Source organism: Mytilus galloprovincialis, chromosome 14, assembly GCF_965363235.1.
Source record: "Mytilus galloprovincialis chromosome 14, xbMytGall1.hap1.1, whole genome shotgun sequence".
NCBI classification, from domain to species: Eukaryota; Metazoa; Mollusca; class Bivalvia; order Mytilida; family Mytilidae; genus Mytilus; species Mytilus galloprovincialis.
The window spans coordinates 41083791-41099753 of NC_134851.1; the positions used below are offsets into that span (position 1 = coordinate 41083791).

At 33.0% G+C, this 15963-nt stretch overlaps 1 long non-coding RNA gene across 1 annotated transcript; it reads right to left on the reverse strand.

Annotated features, from left to right (window-relative positions):
• Window positions 1-6359: 6359 nt before the first annotated feature.
• LOC143059004 (uncharacterized) lies at window positions 6360-13835 on the reverse strand. Its single transcript, XR_012973331.1, has 4 exons — window positions 13746-13835; window positions 10998-11095; window positions 7621-7698; window positions 6360-6982 (listed from the first exon to the last, which is right to left on the reverse strand). It is a non-coding gene; the product is annotated as an uncharacterized LOC143059004 (long non-coding RNA).
• Between the last annotated feature and the right edge of the window lie 2128 nt (window positions 13836-15963).

Sequence of the window (15963 nt, forward strand, 5' to 3'; positions counted from 1 at the left end):
AGATTACCTTAGTTGTATTTGGCAAAACTTTTAGGAATTTTGGTTCTCAATGCTCTTCAACTTCGTACCTTATTTGGCATTTTAAACTTTTTTGGATTCGAGCGTCACTGATGAGTCTTTTGTAGACGAAACGCGCGTCTGGCGTATATACTAAATTTAGTCCTGGTATCTATGATGAGTTTATTTACAACCACTGGGTCGATGCCAATGCTGGTGGAGATTTATTTCCCCGAGGGTATCACAAGCCCAGTAGTCAGCACTTTTTGTGCTGACATGAATTTTCATTGGTATGGTTATATTTATAAATTTACTGTTTACAAAATTTTAGAATTTTTTGAAATACTAAGGCTTTTCTACCTCAGGCATAGATTACCTTAGTTGTATTTGGCAAAACTTTTAGGAATTTTGGTTCTCAATGCTCTTCAACTTCGTACCTTATTTGGCATTTTAAACTTTTTTGGATTCGAGCGTCACTGATGAGTCTTTTGTAGACGAAACGCGCGTCTGGCGTATATACTAAATTTAGTCCTGGTATCTATGATGAGTTTATTTACAACCACTGGGTCGATGCCAATGCTGGTGGAGATTTATTTCCCCGAGGGTATCACAAGCCCAGTAGTCAGCACTTTTTGTGCTGACATGAATTGTCATTGGTATGGTTATATTTATAAATTTACTGTTTACAAAATTTTAGAATTTTTTGAAATACTAAGGTTTTCTACCTCAGGCATAGATTACCTTAGCTGTATTTGGCAAAACTTTTAGGAATTTTGGTTCTCAATGCTCTTCAACTTCGTACCTTATTTGGCATTTTAAACTTTTTTGGATTCGAGCGTCACTGATGAGTCTTTTGTAGACGAAACGCGCGTCTGGCGTATATACTAAATTTAGTCCTGGTATCTATGATGAGTTTATTTACAACCACTGAGTCGATGCCACTGCTGGTGGAGATTTATTTCCCCGAGGGTATCACAAGCCCAGTAGTCAGCACTTTTTGTGCTGACATGAATTATCATTGATATGGTTATATTTATAAATTTACTGTTTACAAAATTTTAGAATTTTTTGAAATACTAAGGCTTTTCTACCTCAGGCATAGATTACCTTAGCTGTATTTGGCAAAACTTTTAGGAATTTTGGTTCTCAATGCTTTTCAACTTCGTACCTTATTTGGCATTTTAAACTTTTTTGGATTCGAGCATCACTGATGAGTCTTTTGTAGACGAAATGCGCGTCTGGCGTATATACTAAATTTAGTCCTGGTATCTATGATGAGTTTATTTACAACCACTGGGTCGATGCCACTGCTGGTGGAGATTTATTTCCCCGAGGGTATCACAAGCCCAGTAGTCAGCACTTTTTGTGCTGACCTGAATTGTCATTGATATGGTTATATTTATAAATTTACTGTTTACACAAATTTTAGAATTTTTTGAAATACTAAGGCTTTTCTACCTCAGGCATAGATTACCTTAGCTGTATTTGGCAAAACTTTAAGGAATTTTGGTTCTCAGTGTTCTTCAACTTCGTTCCTTATTTGGCATTTTAAACTTTTTTGGATTCGAGCATCACTGATGAGTCTTTTGTAGACGAAACGCGCGTCTGGCGTATATACTAAATTTAGTCCTGGTATCTATGATGAGTTTATCTGTAATCGTCTCAAACAATGAAAGGTGTAAATGGGTTATTATGTCAAGTTCTGAGTCGTTCGAATCTATACATGAAAACATTTAAAAACTCATTAAGGAGCTACCGTTTTACTGGGAAAGGGGGAGGGGGTAGGATTGAAAAAATGGTCCTGTATTTTGTTAGTTTTAATCTTTGTCCTGCCTTTTCACTCTATTCGGTCTAGATTTGTTTTAGTATAGTTTATCCTGATTTTTGTTTACACAAAATGACATCCTGTTTTATATTTACTCAAAAATCATCACCGTGTACCACCGTACAGCGGATATAGGTACTATCCAAGCGAACGTGAGCGATTTTGATCTTACACGGTGACGAAAATCTTTTTTGATTTGTTCACATTATATCAATGTGTACTTCAATTTAAACATAATTGCTGTTTTAAGAAATTATTTGTTTGTAAGTTTATGGGTAGAGATGTCTCATTATTTTCCTAAAACAAGATGGATTACTTAAACATTGTAAAAGCATGTGCAAATTCTTGTCAAATAAGTTGCGGCCCTCGTCTCATCCGATATAATTCTATAGTCATTGCAACTCTTTTTCTGATAGAAGGTCAATGTGTGTGTGAAATAAGTATAGCTGTTTCAATAATTGGCATTGAAATCTTTCATACATATGTTAGTTTTCGATATTTTATCCCTAAAAAAGTGTTGTGTATGGTGTTTAGCTGACCACATTAATCCTTATGTACGGTGCATAGTTATGTTGTTGTACACCGTACACAAAACATTATTTTAATACTCGTTTTTTACCCGAACAGTTTCAAGGAATGAGTATCACAAGTTAGTTTATGATTGGTGACTTATACTTTTGCCCTGTATTAGGTTTCTTTCAGATAAAACATGTAAATGTCTCAACAACTGTATCGAAAATGAAAGTTCGTGTTGACATTCACAACTATTTGCGCTTGTACAAGTTAATTGTTCTTATTAGAATATCAAATCTGTTTAATGAATAGGAAAAAATCGATGCGAAAATTATTTGGGAGCAGGAATTTCAAATGTTGAGAAATGCACTTTGAATATTGATCAAGCAAAACAAAGATTTTCGTTACCGTGTAAGGTCAAAATCGATCATGCCCGCTTACTTAGTACCCATATTCGGTGTACTGATGATACACGGTGATCATGTCCATCCATTTTCTCTCTCATCCTAATCCCCCCTTCCCCACCTTTGAAAACCAAATGGTAGCTACCTAAGGCAAAATAAGATGAGTGAGACGACCCACATGGATACTTCAGACACCCGAAGGTACTTAATATTAAAGTATTTGTGCTCTCACTCTCGAATCGCAACATGCTTAATATGTTACATACATGTAGTCACATGTTCATTTCTGAAAGAGAAAATGGTTGCCTCCCTTGACTGACTGCAGTCTTGTATGGGGAATAAAGCATATATGCAGTCCTGTTGTTTTGATGTACATGTTTCGTGGATTTTACATCAACAATAAAATGCTGTGGATACCTTATTATTCGTTGGATACCAACTTTCGTGCATTTAGTTGGTGGGGGTGCACCACAAAACTAAATTTTCAACCAATGACAGATTTCCTGTATGCAAACTTCGGCAAAACCACGAAAATAAAAAATTATGTAAATGTAAGGTTTCCTCAATCCATGAAAACAAGTGATTCCGAAGTATTTTGAATCAAATGCCATTCGAACCTTCATCCGATCTGATGTTAAAAAAGGGGCTTTTTTTTCTTTGATATAGGATTTCACTGATTGAAGTATACTCTCAACTTAAATTACAACTAACAACCTAACAAATAAAAACTTTCGCAATCGCAATGAGAATCATTTCGTTTATTTTGAACTCATGATCATTTTCATTTTTTCAAACAGACCACAATTTACATCCTATGTAAATTAGTATCTAGGTGCCTGTACAAGTCACTCAAGACTATTTTGTTTCTGGTTTAAACTTTAAAATATAAAAAAAATGTGCAATAGTGAAACGATTTTCTTTGGAATATTGATTTTCTTTATAGTAGTGCATTGGGTTTTTCTGCCATATTTATACGTCCGTTTCCCCTCATTTTCAATATTTTATTATGCAAAAAAAGACATTCTATAAATACATCAATTCCCTTTCCGTCTATGAAATGTAACATTGTGTAAAGATACTTCTTTCTTTCTTTATTCTACGTAATTTGATTAAAAATAAAGCTATTTCATCACATCGAAACTTTGGATCTCAATTGTTTATATGCAATAGTTTTGTTTTAATTTGGTACACACTTTTGCTACATTGTACAGTTTAAAAAAAACACGAAATCAAAATTGAAATTAAGCTTTTCTATTTTTCATTTTTATTCAATAGTAGTTTTACATGTTTTAAAACTGCACATATTCGTCCGAACGGGTCAATTTAAGAACGTTAAACAAATGCCAGTTTCAACTTGTTAATTACACATATGAATAAAATATAATCATGTAAAATTTGATAAAAGGCCAGATAATTAAGTAAAGGATATAACCGATAACAGTTTCCTCTGTAAAATATTGTTTAACACGTCGAAATAGGCAAAACAGAAGAAAAGCAAGGAAAGATTTATTTTCATCAAGTATGAAAACTGTTTTGTGAATACACTTTCTTTACATTAAAACTATCGTACAAGTTGGCCCTTTTAAACAGTAGCTCAACTTAAAAAAATAGACAAAAAAAGTACAGCTGAAGGTAAACAACATGAATTGCTACCTGAAGAATAAGACACAAGGTATGCATATCACGACTACTCATGTTCACCGCTCATAGCTTCCGTGAACATCTTTACATGCGTTTTGTGTTTCAAAATGGGTAAAGTGATGAAAATATTCTCTTAATGCAAAAACGAAGAAAGAGGTGTCGTTATAAGTAACTGTGTCACTCCTGTTCGTTCTCACTCTTATATCCCCACTCTCTTTCAGCCAGCCTCACTTTCTCTCATCAATCCACTCTCAATATCCAACGCTCTCTCCCACACTCGCTCTCTATCTTTCTCCCACTCGCTTCACTTTATCCACCTCTTTCGCTCTCTCCCACTCTTCAACTCTCGATCTCTCCCACTATCGCTCTCTTAGACTATCGCTCTCTCCCACTCTTGCTCTCAACCACTCTTGCTCTCTCCCATTCTCTCTCTCTCCCACTCTCCTAATCTCACTTTCTTGCTCACTAGCTTTGTCCACTCTCACTTACTTGCTCTCTAGCTTTGTCCCACTCTCTCCCACTCTCGCTACCTCACAATCTCTCTTGCTTACCCACTCTTTGCTTCCCTCCTTAGAAGCTGATCTAATGAATATTTTCGTGTGCAATTTATAGCCGAACAAAAGATACAGCAAAGCGGTTTCTGGTACAGGCAGTGCTTATGTTCTGCTCCGTCGAGACTTTGTATGAACAAGTCCATCTATTCAGGAGAACACCACTGCCTACCAGTATCCGATCGGCACCCTCACCTTCATTTTTTTTTTATCTTTATTCAATCACCCTAACCTTCATTTTTTTTAATCTTTATTCAATCACCCTCACCTTCTTTTTTTTTATCATTATATCACCCTCACCTTCAGTTACACTACATTAGGAGAGGAGCAAACATTACATTGGACGTGAAACATTTTATCTCAATACAAATTTTGTATGCTGTGGTATTTTTCCAATTAATTCCTTGCAGTTTAACCTTCATAAAGGAACTCCATGTTATGTTCCTATCATTTGCAAAATGGTTGTTAACCATTCTATTCATCTTTTGAGTATAATTGGCTTAACATGTTTCAATTGTTTAATAATTGAGAAAATTACAACAAAACATATTAAGGGGTGATTACTTTAATTGATTTATTTTTGAATTCAAATAAATTGAAAAACGTGTTACATGTAATCAACCTCTCATACCGTGTTCGAACTGGTTCCTTGATAGAAATTAGTCAAAAACCATCCACTGTCCTGACAGCTAATCGGTCTTCCATAGTGATAATGTCTTCCGATTGGACTTAGCTTTGCTAGATGTTTGTTTAAATCTCGACAGGGCCAATAGAATGTATGTCATTTCGTATGGCCATATAAATCCCAATTGGTTACTTGTCATTTTAATGAGTGTCATCAATTGACCTAGAGTTCCCAACCGTTTCCAAACCTTTCCACAGCAGCAGAGTTCATCCCGGTTTTTTTGGGGTTTTTTTTTTGGGAGGGGATGTTATTTACCATGTTGTTTGTAGTGCTTTGTCGACAATTTTGTGTCTCCTCGTCTTGAGACTTTTATTCTTTGTCTACGTAGAAGTCTGTCTTTCTTCAACATATTCAACATATAGTATTGTATTTGCACTATGACACATGTGTTTCCCACTTGATCGTCATTTATGTTCTTTTGGTATAATAAAAAAATACCAACATAACGTTTTATTAAACAGACGCAGAACTCAACATTACAGAACCAAATATTAAACAGACGCAGTGTTCAACATTACAAAACAGACGCAATCAATGCTAAACATAATATAACTAAAGAAACAAACAAAATACTTTCAATTTAATAATTTTGAGTCCCAATACAGAACGATCTTATTTGTGATTGATTAAGAAACCTATCATCCTTCAAGTCTACATCAAACTATGGCTTCGTCGCTTTTTACCACAGTTTTTATTTATTGATAAAATGATAGCTTTAAAAAATAAAAATATGAACGGTGTACTCGACTTTTTAATGAACATTTCATTTATTTTACTTTCAGCTTTAATGACGAATATTTTCGTCTTGCTCAGATTTTCAACTAAATCTAGTTTTGTTTAATGTAGTGGTTGTTTCCTTAAATTTATCGCCAACTTATTTCTCTACTATAAGTAACTGAATATATTTTTAAGGTAAAGATATTCACGGATAAATTGATATTTTATTGTTTTCCTATTTTTGTCTACTTTATTTTAAAATACTACTTTATCACTTATCAAAATAATGTATTTCCCCCATAGCCTTCAACTAATTTATTTAAAACAGAATTATTGCCTTGTGTCGTAAAGTTTCAGTTTAGTAAAAAAAGATTAAATATTCAATTTGTTGTTGTTGGTTTTTTTATTAAGAGTTCCACTTTTTTATTTCGTTTGTTTAAGTGTTTGGTTTTTACATCTTCTTTCGTTTAATGGAATATGAATATTATGGCAAATGCGAGTAGAATTTTTGTTTTACATTTTTCAAATATTTTGATGTCCGTCTTTTTAATAAAATCCCGGTTTAACAAATGACACAACTAGCTTTCCTGCACGTTGATAATTCTTTTGGTTCCATGCCACAATCAGCTTGCCGTATAACCTCAATCAACTGAAACATAAAAAATATAGTGACCATTGAAATCCATTTATTTTCTGTGACAATCAAAATTATTTCTGATTTTTTTTTTTTTGCAATCCCATCCCCTTTTATATTTATATATATGTCCATGGCTAACAAGTATCACTTAAGCTAACTCATTATTCTGGTCAATCTAGATAATTATTTGGTATAGTTTTTGGTGACAATTACATTTAAGTCTTTGTTTAAATCGAGAATGGAATGAAAAAGACTGTATTTGGCCAAGTGCATAAAACTTTCATTAATCTACAGGACATTTGCATGTGGAGCAGGATCTGCTTACCCGTCCGAAGCGCCTGCGCCATCCTGGTTATTGCATGTATTCGTGTTGCTCGGCTTTCGGTTTTCTCTGTTGTGAATAACAAGTACTGTTAGTCTCACTCTGTTCATCGTTTTTCGTTTCGTTATTGAATATCTCTTTGGTATATTTTGACTCTCTTTTGAATGACTTCAGTTCATAATTCTATCGGTTTACCTTTATTCAGTTTTTTTTTATTTATATCTAAGGCTACCAAATACTTTAATCATACGGACCAGTGGAGCCCAACGCTAAAGATTATTAGACACAACCTTGGACTAATAAACATGATAAAAAAAATCGAACTTACATCCTCTTCGATTGGCCAACCTTTCAACTTCAATTTAGAAAAAAACCTCTTTATCATTGATCGTAATTTCAAATGAAGCTAAAAATATATATATATATATATATCATGTGTATAGGTATAGAGTATTACATTGATTCAAGACGTGAGTTATCGGATTTATCCAATCGTGATAGTTAAATTATCGAATTTAAAGTCCTCGCCGAGGCTCGGACTGAAAAATTTATAATTGAACTAGCGAGATTTGATAAATCCGATAATCTACAAGTTAAGTACTATCTAATTATCAGTTTCTCTAATGATCAAAAGATAAAATTTCTAAACTAAACATCCCCTTCGAGTGCCTTGTACTTTCCAGTCAATTGTCAATTGCATTAACATCTGTTAGAACACTCTGATAATTTCATGGAGCTGAAAAAGGTTATGACCCTTTTAATCAGCAAATCATCATCTGAGATCACAGGCAACCACACGTTGATTAAATGTTTTTCTCTAATTCTATGGAAATTTCCTTTCCGAACCCATTGTATAAAATAATTTAATCAACGTGTGGTTGATTGCCGGTGATCTCAAAAGATCATTGGATGATTTTAAAGGTCATGACCTTTTTAGCATCAAAATATGCTATAACAGGTGTTAATGAAATTGACAACTTCATGCAATGTGAAAGGCACTTGAAGGGGATTTTCGGTTAACAAAAAAAGAATTTTTTTTTTTTCATTAGAGAAGCAGATTCTTACATAGTTACTCGTGGATTATTGGATTTATCCAATCTCGATAGTTTAATTATAAATTTTAAAGTCCTCGCGCAGGCTCGGACTTTAAATTGATAATTTAACTATCTCTTTATCATTGGATAAATCCAATAATCCACTCGTATCAATGTAAGAATCTATGTTTATACAATGTGTTTTGAAAGGGATATATTTCCATAGCATTAGAGAAATAAAAATATTTGTGATGTTTGCCAGTGAAACCCCTCTCCACCAGAGACTAAGTTAACTGACATAAAATTCGAGGTTTACAATTATAGGTCACAATACAGCCTTCAACAATTAAATAAAATCCATATACTACATAGTTATCTATAAAAGGACAATAGATGACAAACGTATAAACATTCAAGCGTGAAAACTTACTAGGGTTATTTACATGACAATGAACGAAAAACCCAATATGATATACTGCATTATATTGAAGTTATGTGTACAGATGATAGTAAGTTAATTCTAAAAATCATTCGCTTCTCATCTTACTCAATATTTCTATTTGATCTCTCTCGAAGACGATTGGTCGTTTTCCCTGACATTTATTCCAAACTTTAATTCGGATTATGATATTGTCATTTATAGAATAACAAATTATTTTCCCTTAGGATTTCTATCTTTTCATTTGAAACAAATATATTATGATATGTGGGAAAAAGTATAAAATTACATCTATCAGGAACCGCTTCAATGTTAAAATACACAAGTTTTTGTCTTGTTGTCTTTTATTTGAAAATGTTTGATAAACTAATTCGAACAGTACAAGAAAGGGATAATTATTTTAAAATGCTTCAAAAACTAGGAAGAAAATTGCACTTGTCTTGTTACGGGATGTACAAGCACGCTGCAAGTTACGTCTGGTATGAAAAGGGAGATTATCTGTTATTTATAATATTCGACCAAAATTGATTGATTTATTGTTGGTTGCTTAACGTCCAGTGGCAAATATTTCATGCATATTCAGGACGAGAACAATTTCACAATAATTTCAATAGGTAGGTCTTGTCAAAAGAGAGGCCATCTTGGATATTGGTCGGGGAAATTTAGACTGCCACTGGAAAATGATGGTATATTGGACAGGGACAAACATTTTGCCTTGCAACAGGCCACCTCCGAACCCCTCATAGAGTTGTTGCAAGGGTTCTTAACGTGCAAATACTATGGCACTCTCTTTACACGAGGCATCGGATGCAAAATTGTAAAACATTTGATAATTGATATAATACTTAATTCATGTACGTCCAAGATATACTTGATATATTTGTCAATGGACACCAAGAAATTTCATCGTCAACAAATAATGTAAAACGGTATCGGTTCCTTTTTTTATGCCCCACCTACGATAGTAGAGGGGCATTATGTTTTCTGATCTGTGCCTCCGTTCGTCCGTCCGTGCGTCCGTGCGTCCGTGCGTCCGTTCGCTTCAGGTTAAGGTTTTTGGTCAAGGTAGTTTTTAAAGAAGTTGAAGTCCAATCAACTTGAAACTTAGTACACATGTTCCCCATGATATGATCTTTCTAATTTCAATGCCAAATTATAGTTTTGACCCCAATTTTATGGTCTACTGAACATAGAAAATGATAGTGTGAAGTTCAGTTTAAAGTTTTTGGTCAAGGTAGTTTTTGATGAAGTTAAAGTCCAACCAACTTGAAACTTAGTACACATGTTCCCTATGATATGATCTTTCTAATTTTAATTCAAAATTAAAGTTTTGACCCCAATTTCACGGTCTACTGAACATAGAAAATGATAGTGCGAGTGGGGCATCCGTGTACTATGGACACATTCTTGTTTGTACTGTTACACCAATGTCCCAGGTTAGGGAGAGGGTTGAGTGCTCACAAACATGATTATTTTTTTTACATTAATAAGGCCGTTAGTTTTCTCGTTTGAATTGTTTTACATTTTCATTTTGGGGTTGACTATGCGGTATTGGCTTTGCTCATTGTTGAAGGCCATACGATGACCTATATAGGTGTTAATTTCCGTGTCATTTTGGTCTCTTGATGACAGTTGTATCATTGGCAGCCATACCACATCTTCTTTTTTATATTAACCCCGCAATAATATTTAAGTGCATGTCACAAGCAGGAGTTTCCAGTTCAGTGGTTGTTGTTGGTTCGTGTCTGTTTTATGTTATTTTCTTCGCAAGTTGTATTTTATAGTTTACGTCGTTATCATTCTAGTTTAGTAAGTGTATTATGTCTGCACCACCGGAATGTCTCGTCTCGCAAAAAAAAAATATAAATGAGAACGCCTTTAAGCAATTTGTTTACATCGACAAGTATTTATCAATATTTGACAGAAAAAAAACGAAAATATCAAGACACATTTGTATTAAATTCTAAGGTATATGTTTCGGCATAGGATTTTGTCTTTCACTTCACAACTCCGGACATTGCATGTAAATCTAAGGTAAAGTGAAACCTTTCTGAACCTAACCGCTTCGGGACTTGAGATTGTGTTCGGTTCTGGTTTTATAATCAGGTTCATAACAAATACAACTTTATATGACTTGACTTAAAAAACATAGTATGGGTTAGACAGGTTTCACTGTATATAATTTTTGTCATATATATTTTCCTATATTTCTGTATTGGAAACTATACGTACTCCTGCGACCTTTTGACCCTACGACGTCAGCACTAGGTACCTCGGCAAGGATGCGCCTACGAAGCGCCTCATACTTGCCTACGTAACCTCATCCGCTACTGTAAAATATATGAAATGAGATGTTAACATACAAGTATTTTTAAAATGGATGAGAAAATCTCATTGTTGTTAGTGCATGTAGGTTATAGATATAATAAGGAAATCACTTCTTTTTTAAACTGGCAATATTTGTGTATGCGTTCGAAAAATAGTACTTCCATACATTGTTTTCAAGATAAATATGAGATTAAAAATCATAAATCAAATGAAATGGGAATTAGAAAATGAAGATATTTATAGATTACACTTAAAGTTACAGCACTGCATTTTCCATAAATATGTGGTTCATTTCAATGAACGATTGATTGACCAGTGGCAAATATTTCGTGCATGTTCAGGACGAAAGCAAATTAACAATGAATAAGTCATGTAGTATATGTGAATCGCGATGAGAGGCGGAAAATTTGGACTTCCACTGGAACAAGAGGGTGTGCTTGTAACCAACTTATTTTTGAGGAAACTTTTTTTTCGCGTTTAGATCTTTCAAGTTCATAACGAAACGGTTTAATTTGACGATTTTCAAACTACTTGATGTAGTCAAATAATGAAAGATCCTATTTTTACATATTCGCGGCGAATAATGTACGAGCAATGATTTTACTGACGAACGTAACGAGAATAAATCGCTCGCTAAAATTAGTTGGTTTACTGTACTGGATAGAGACAGCAATTCAGCCACGCAACAGGCTACCTTAGGATCCCTCAGAGTTGTAAAACGGTTTATACTATATACAAGAGCCATCGGATTTAACTTTTCAAGATTTTTTCAATTATTTCCGCTTTACTGCTGGTCGGAAGATTACTAAAATTATTATCAATTTAAGCGCTTATTGGCTATTTCGTAGCATCCAGCCGTTTTAATAAGGCGTAAAAAAGGGGGTTTAAATTGAAGAGAACCACAGACCCTCAGCATAAAATCCTTGACAATCTAAATTGGAATCTAAAACATCTGCCATTTGCGGATTCACAACATGAGTGTTCACAACCTAGTCGTATAGCTTCTAGATCACTTGGTCACCACGATGCCTGATTGTCGGGAGAAGACACATATATGACAACATGTCTTAACCCCCCTAATGGTGTTCTTATGTCGAATAAAAATAGAAATTTAAAATAAAAAATATAGAATTACTTCCCATTCAGGTTTTATTTGTAAAATTAAAAAAAATATGTATAATTGTTTCAAATTTTATGTAAATAATTAGAACTTGAAAATATTGTATAGTCTAAACTTAAAGTTCTGCATTTTCCATTTAAATCAGTATGTAGATATAAGAAGATGAGGTATGAGTGCCAATGAGACAACTCTATATACAAGTCACTATTTGTAAAAGTAGCCCATTTTAATGAATTATTGATTGATATTTTTTTACGTCCAGTAGCAAATAGTTCATGTATGTTTAGAACGAAGACAAGTTTATACATGTTATAATGCTTTAGTCCAGTGATAGAGGTTGATCGGGATAAAAATGCGAAAAATTCGGACGGCCACTGGAACAAGAGGATATATTTGGATAGAAACAAAAATATAGCCTTGCAATAGCAACACCCCCCTCCCCCCAGGTATTCGGCAGTTTCATAACGTGCAGAGAGCGATGCACTATATATACACGAGGAATCTGATTTTAAATCCCCCATATTAAGGGGATGCTGTTGTCGCTTTACTGCAGGTCGGAAGATCGATTAATTGATTGTAATCCTGATGGTGTTCTCATGTCGGGGAACATATAAATTTAAAATATAAGATATTGAATTACTTCCTATTCAGGTATGTTTTGTGAAATTAAAACTTGCTGTGTCATGATTATCTGAATAATCCTTTATATGTTCACAGACCATTTTATAATAGATCATATAATATGTGTTTAATGTAATATATACCTTTAAAAATAACTTAATTAGAAAAGAAGTCTAGGTCATGCATTATATATCGATATTTATGAAAGTTTTCAATTTGTATATGCTTGTTCTTAAAAACAAGTCAAATACGCTATTGATTCTATGATAAATTGATATTTAAGGTAAACGACTTAAATTTGATAAATAATAATGTTTTTAAAATAAATAAGATAGAATTATTCGAAAATGGAAACGGGTAATGTTTCAAAGAGACAACAGATGCCGCACTTATTTCCGAAACATACAAATGAATACTCGCATTGTTACTATAATTGTTGCTTAATCAAAACAGTAACACACACTTCTTTCTTTCTTTCTTTAAATAATACCAGTACATAAGCTCTGACATTTTTATCAGTTGTACATTTTGACCCATCATACGAGTACCTCAATTATAAGCATCATTTGATTTTTGCAATGGGACCTACGTACATTTCAAGACCCAGATATAGATTCAATTTCTGGGATTATGCATTGTTTTTTTTTAAATTTATTTATCTGTTTGAGGAGAGGGAATTATTATCCATCAAAAGTTCGTCCGGAACAATAAAAACATATTTGCGTTTGACGTTGAGCAAACACCAAGCAATCGATCTACCTAAACTAAATTGAAATTCATCTGAAACTAAATAATGAAAAAAATAATATCACAGCTGATTCCGTTAAAGTTTTAAAAAAATCTTAAAATAATCAATGTGAATAATAAAATTAAAATAATAAAAAATTATATGAATAAATACAATAACATACCAATATTCTACATGAACTTTCACGCCCATCTTTTTTCTATTTTAGTTTTCCTTATACACAGATCATCCTGTACTATTTGTGGTTAAACTTAATACAGGTATAATACAGGTACATTTAGATAGTTTGAAAAAAATGCTTCATCATATACTGATTAAATATCGTTGATACAGATCTAAATGTGTGACTTATATTTACATAGAAATTATCACAACTCGACCTTGTCGCGGCTAGTAATTTTTTCTTCAAAAATTATTGATCATTTTGATTGGTTTATATTTGATAGTAATATTTGCATTTTATTTTGATAGAAATTCGCTTAAACTTTATCTTGCGAGTATTGAAGTTGTATAATTGGTAATCTTTCTCTCGGAAATAAAGATTCAACAGTAGCTTTCAAAGTAATTTAATATCTACAGTTACATTGTAACCATCAAATTTACAATTTTACTCTTCAATAGACTGATTATTTTCATATTACCGACTTTTGACATCGGATTGTATAACTCTTCGACAGGTTACAATCTCTGTTGTAGGACATCCTGGTACTCGGTCAAGTAAGAGCTACCTAAAGAAGTAAAATCAAATACATAAACGGTTCATATTTTCATTTTATTTTTTTTAAGGGGGAGTGGTTTACTATTAACTAAAATTGTGCCAATTGAAAGCTTGCTTTTATATTTTTACGTTGCTTTCACTTGAAAGAGTACCAGAATTTCCAATCGGCGAAGTCGATGACCTTTTTGAAAGATATCAACTGCGGAGTCAAAAGTCAGTATTATAACAAAAAGTCTATAATTGTCAAGACTGGAAGTTCGCTAATCAGAAAATAAAAAAGCATGCGCAGATTCGAGTTTTGCAAGTTATCGAACATTGCATTACTTCATTCTAAATTTATTATAGTTTATTTGATTAGATAAATTGTGAATTGGAAACGTGTAAAAATAACAACAACCCGGCCAAAATAATTAAATAAACATCAGAAGGTCCCAAATGAGTCTTCAATACAGCAAGAAAAATCCACAGCCGTATATAAATGAAATAAAATTTTAGAAAAAAGACCCACATCGTTCACTCTTTTCATTTTAATTAATTTCAAAATTATTTTTTAGTTAACTCAAATCATTAGAACATTGCAAAAACGTTTCATACGATTTAATTGTTTTAATTTTCGCCTTTCAAACCAAAGATGATTCGGCTTACGATTTTACATCCAAATGAAATTATAAAAAGAAAGAATTCACTTCTTAATTATTGATCAACTTCTGTTCATGCATAACAAGAATCTGATGTTCAGTAGTTGTCGTTTGTTCATGTGGTTCATATTAAGTGTTTCTCGTATTATATATAGCTTAGACCGTTGGTAATCCCGTTTTGACAGTTTTACACTAGCCATTTTTGTGGCCTTTTATTTTTGTTCGGTGTGAGCCAAGGCTACTTATTAAAGACCATAATTTAGCCTACAAAACCTTTGATGACTATATATATTTACACCACTGGGTCGATGCTCGATGCCACTGCTGGTGGACGTTTCGTCCCCGAGGGTATCACCAGCCTAGTAGTCATCACTTCGGTGTTAACATGAATATCAATTATATGTTGTTTTTTTTTTATAAATTTCCTGTTACAAAACTTTGATTTTTTTCGAAAAACTTTGGCACAACTTTATGGAATTTTTGGTCCTCAATTCACTTCAACTTTGTATTTGTTTTGGCTTTATAACTATTTTCTGAGTCTTATGAAGACGAAATGGATGTCTGGCGTATTAAATTATAATCTTGATACCTTTGATAACCATTTGTATGTTATTAGCTCAACCTCAACTAACAGTGTTGTTGTTATTAGAATGCCATTGGATAGGTCACGTGGTCTTTGTGAAGATCTTCTGTTTTTGAATGTTAAGGTTTCAGCATTCCTGATGAAAGTACATCCAGAAAAAAATATCAAGACTTATTATCGTCTAAAAGTAAATTATCAAAATCATTAAATTAAAGGCTTCTTGGACTGAAAACAACCTTAAATTTCATATCAGTCATTGAAATGGCAAATTTATGACAATCACGGTGAAAAGCATTCTACTAAAATGTAAAGTATTTTAAAGTTTTGGTCATTTCTGTTTGAGATTAGAGCATCACATTCAATATTGTTTTCAATTGATATGACGAGATTTTATAATTTTATAAACTTTGGCAAACACTCTTAGAAGATATCAAATGTATTA